At 41.0% G+C, this 5,256-nt stretch overlaps 1 long non-coding RNA gene across 1 annotated transcript; it reads left to right on the top strand.

Moving 5' to 3' along the window:
* The first annotated feature begins 2,609 nt into the window (after positions 1-2,609).
* Positions 2,610-3,814, top strand: LOC119271375. Its single transcript, XR_005134507.1, has 3 exons — positions 2,610-2,958; positions 3,096-3,192; positions 3,312-3,814. It is a non-coding gene; the product is annotated as an uncharacterized LOC119271375 (long non-coding RNA).
* The last annotated feature ends 1,442 nt before the right edge of the window (positions 3,815-5,256 follow it).

Raw genomic sequence — 5,256 nt, 5'->3', positions numbered from 1 at the left:
GAAAAAATCATTGAAAAGATACCCTCGATAACATATATGTAAATAGCACAGTAAATTACATAGCGCGGAGCCGATAATTCATGTACGAATACCATGGTAACCTTTTTGACCCTCGGAAAAAAGTTGTTGAAAATATATCCCGACAAGTTTTGTATAAAAAGCATGGTTTCTTTACGCATTACAGATCTGATAACTTATGCACAAGCCCACTGATAATTTTGAATCAGAGATTTTTTTAATTAAAAATGTACCCCGATAACTCTTGTGTAAATAGCAGGATAATTTACACCTCACATATCTGATAACTTACATATGAACACCCCGATAACTTTTGTTTCAGTTAAAATAAGTGTAGAAACATCCCCCGGTAAGTTCTAGGTAACTAGTATAACATGAGGGTCATGGAGACAACATATATTCGTTCGTGAAAATTGTCCAGTACAAAAATCCAAGGAAAAAACTGGGAAAGCATGTTTCCTGTACTATTTATACATAGTAAACAAATGTCCAAAAATTGGTTAGTTTATTATTTGATTTGGGCCGACCGTTCAATTTAGTTGTGAGGCGGATTTCTTTTTCAAATATGTACTCGAATTCTATAAGGAGTCAGATATTTTTGAAGCTTGTCGACGTTATATATGGTAGTGAAATATAAACTAATGCATGACTTAATTGTGATGAGGAGTTAGCTCAGGTGGTTGTTGAGCTAGGGATGGATGCCCGAGGTCTTGTGTTCGACTCTGGTGCTCGTTTTTTTTTGTTTTTTTATTTTTTGCGTAAAAATGCTGCGATGCGGAAAGAATCGCTAGGGATGAATAAATTGATGTAGCGGGAGTCGTGCGGATCTGTTGCTAGCAACCGGTGGTTAGCACAGTCCGGGTATTAGTCTGTAATTGTTTTGTGTGCGGTCAGTTTTGCTGTGTAGCTTGTGCTTTTATCTTTTCATGGGCCCATCACCTCGACGTGCCACCGAGCTGCTGACCTAGCCCTTCTGCATGCCCTCCAGCGCCCAAACACTTCGTCTCCCATGACCCAGTGGTTCCCCAAATCCGGTAGTGGATCTGCTCAGCTGCCACGGCTCCCTACCACCACAACGAATCCCGGACGCACAACCCCTCTCGGCCGTCGCCGGTGATCACTGGCCACCACAGCTCACGCTACTGATGTGTCACCAGCGAGGCTCGCGTGGGCTAGGTTGTTGTCGATCTGTTCCTCTCGGTCGACGGCCTCCTTCACCTATGGCCAGATGTGCTTGTGGCCGGTGACAGGAGGACAATGGTCTGGCTGTGCTCCACGACCACCACCACCAAGCGGGGGAGTGCTGCGCCGGCCTCCTCTCCTCAGGCCTCAAGTCTGACCACCACCACAAGACATGCTCCTCCATGGGTAAGGAATCTTGTGTATAGATTGCTTCAACACTTTTGCGACCACACTGTACAGCTTAATAAGTTAATATATGCAAAATTCTGTACTTTGTGGTTGTATCAGCGTAGTGAATTTGATGCTCCAGAATGTTGCCCGTACCACTCAAACTCACTACATTGATCTTTTCTCGTTTTTCCCTATGGCTCTAGCTTTGACCTTGCACATATAGTTCAGAGAGTAAAACAGGAACACTAGGCTATCACTGAATACACGAGTATGATATCCATATCATTTCCAGTGAAGAATTCTTGAGATATTTAATCCCCGCACAATCAGTATGACTTTATATCTATATGTTAACAAATAATTTCAGTCTGAAAATATCACTAGAACCAGCATGAAAATTTGACCTCTCGGAACATGAAAACAGTGGCTTACTTCAGCTGGCAAGCTTAAGAGATGGTTCACATTTAACAGGTTAGTTCACAAATATGGCATTATTTCCATCTCAGAGGCTGATAAATACAGATGTTGTTATGTTGATTACATCTGGGTGTGCGCAGAGTGGTCATGGTGAATTAAAAAATAACAGAAACAGAGGCCCCTCTTTCAATGTCTGAAGATTGGTTGTCTCATAGCGGGCTGTCAGAGGGAGAAATTCAGTTCCATAGCCTCAATGTAATTACCATCATCCCTGTTACCTCCTGCCCACTTCTGTTCATATTTACTTCTCTGTGTTGGCATGTTCCATAGAAGCAGTAATTTGTCAGAAATCTAGACTCGTGGGCAAATGTATTGCTTGATTCAGTGCTTTGCCATATATCAACAATAGAATCATTCTGAGTAGCCCATGTCCTTAATTTTTTCAATAATGATGCAGGTGAGATATACTAATAATGATGCAGGTGAGATATACTCCAAGGCATGAAGATGGGTATTGTTGGTAGAAGGTAAATCAACTCTCATGCATGCCCTTTTCCATATCATGGATCCTACTGTCCAAATAAACCTTCACCCTCTAGGAGAGTACAACGACAATAATATCTGGGAGGTATTCTCGATGTTCAGATGCTCATTACTTGTGATTTCTCAAATTACTAATCTTCCCACTGATACTTTGCAAACCTTGTACTGGCAACAATGGTTGTGTGCACTTCTCGAATATAGAGGCCCTATGATCTTCTAAACTTATCTGAAAAATATTATTCGACTTTTCAGATCTTGAATTACTGTCAGCTAGGAGATGAAGTTCGGAGAAAGGAGCTAAAACATGACTCGCAAGGTCTGCTCTATATTGTACCATACAGTTCGTATTCTGGTAGTCTTGCTTCTTCCAAAATTTCTAAAATTTGAAATTACCCTCGAAGTAGTAGAGAATGGAGAAAACTGGAGTGTGGGCCAGTGTAAGCTTATGTCTCGGTAGGGTGATTCTTAGGTGGACCAAGATACTGGTCTCATCTGAAGTGGTTTGGAGTGGACGGGGAGTACAATGTCATGGTCATTGATCTTCTTGGTCCAAGTCTGAAGGACTTGTTCGACTATTGCAACAGAAAATTTACCCTTAAAACAGTACTTCTGCTTGTTGATCACATGGTGAGTGCTTACTATATAATTTCATTTTGTCTGTTAATATTGGCCACCTGTCTGACAGAATGCCAATGATTTTTTTTTATCTGCAAACTCAAATATCTGAGTCCTTATTTGGCTGATCCTGACAAGTTGATGTACAGATCGCCAGGGTAGAGTACATGCACTTGAGGGGCTTTTTCTTCATCGTGATATAAAGCCAGACAACTTCCTTATAGGTTTAGGCCGTACAAGAAGCAGGTTTGTGTCATCATGAACATTTTTACCGGTACAAATGATTTATCAATTTTTCTTCACTTTATAAATTGTTGTGACATTTATTTTGTGGACTGACGAACACTGCCAAAAAAACATTGCAGGCCTAGATGTGGAGTGTGGAGCAACCAAGGCCGACCAAGTTGTTGGAGGACAATTTTTCTCTGTTCTCAAAGCTTGTGGTGGAATACATGATGAGGTTGATGCACCGTTGAGCCAGTGTCACAAATGTTATCAAATGAAAAATTCTCCTTAACCAAATTGTTGTATGCAAATATTAGGAAGGTACTACACCTCTTTGATTCGTCGGATCTGGTGAAGAAGCTGTCATGTAATGTTACATTTGTATAGCTAGGCGCACTACTGGGCATCGAAGGTCGTGCCGGCTCTTGACTTATTTCCTCAGGCGGCGTCCTTCTGCCAATGGGGCCTTTGAGAGCGAGGAGCTTAAGATTTAGAGGAGAATAGAAGGCTGAGGCCGGGGAAGCCAGCATATCATGAACTAACTGGAGGAGCTGAGCTGGATTTGCAGGGTGTGCTCCACTGACCAGCTTCTCTCGTCTACCCGGATGATGATAGTATGTAAAGGAATGAATAAATACTTCTCATCAGGGATAAAAGGAACGCATGGATATTTTACTTGGTATTCTTTCATGTTGGCCTTAACTAACAAACGTGTTCCCACTCCACCTTTGCCATGGGATGAGATCATGAGAACCACGCTTACACAATAGAGGCTATTGAGTTGTATTGTCAGGTCTGTTCACACACAAAAAAAGTATTTTTTTTAAATTGCCTGCAAAACAGCCTTGCGAGCATTAGCGTCAGCATCTGATCCTGGGAGAGGCGGTGACACCAGTCTGAGCTGAGGGTGCTTTTCTATAGGGAAGAGAGATACCAAGCCGGGCAACTTCCCCTACTAGTAGCACTAACTACTGAACACAAAAAACAAGGTGACTCGGAACAATTATTTCACGTATTTCCCAACGGAGGGGCTACGTGATCCAACAGAAGAGCTATACGTAAACAAGGAATACATGAACCTGCTAAGGATCCACTCAACCAGTGCGGCGATGGAGCGGACGAGCACGCCTGCTCCCGCTAAGTGTACCAATGGAAGAAGGACATGTTAGGCTAAGCATTGTATGCGAGCGTAGACGCGGGTGCAGTATATCATACCATGGAACAGTGCTATACGTCCAGGGTGCCGTTTCATCTGATGATGCCGTCACGGCACACCGTCCGCATGTTCCCACGGTTCTGGACGGCAGACTCACATGCACAGCTGAGTTCGTTTGGTGCACGACAGCCGTGACGTGGGAGGAACATACACCGGTTATGCATTTGCTTAAAAGCTTGCGTTTAAAAAACTTGTGCTTAAAAGAAGCCAGCAACACATTTTCTCTGAAAAATAGAAAAGGCTGGGAGCACACTATGTAAAAAAGAGCGAGTGAACCAAATGCCCCGTTACTATTTTTCATTGGTGTTTCTTTTTTTTTTTACATTTTTGGTTTTCTTTAATCTTTTTGTGTTAAAAAATGTTCATGCACGTCAAAAAATGGCCATGGATATAAACAATATTCATGTTTATTAAAATGTTTCGTGTATATTAAAATTGACCATATTTCGTTTAAAAATGTGCATCGTGTTTTCACAAAATTTCATTATTCGAATAAAAAAGATCAGGCATAAAAATACCTCATAGTGTATTTAAAAAGTATTCATCATGTAATTAGAAATGTCATTATGTGTTAACACTTTTTATACTTACATGAACATTTTTTCTAAAGCTTTAACATTTTTTTAAAAAGTGTTCATCACACATTGGACAAACTTTCGGCGTGTCTTTAGAAATGTTCATTGTGTAGTTTCAAAAAAAATTACCGTTCATTGAAAAGTGCTCATTTTAATGAAAAATTGTTCATCTTGTCCTCACAAGTCACAATATCCATCGTGTACTTTTCTAGAGACCGTGTGTTCAAAAATTATTGATCGTGCATTTCAACAAAAAATGTTGGTTCTGTATTAAAAATGTTCGTCACACATATT

Source organism: Triticum dicoccoides, chromosome 3A (genome assembly GCF_002162155.2).
Source record: "Triticum dicoccoides isolate Atlit2015 ecotype Zavitan chromosome 3A, WEW_v2.0, whole genome shotgun sequence".
Classification (NCBI taxonomy): Eukaryota; Viridiplantae; Streptophyta; class Magnoliopsida; order Poales; family Poaceae; genus Triticum; species Triticum dicoccoides.
This window is presented reverse-complemented; position numbering and strand designations above follow the sequence as displayed.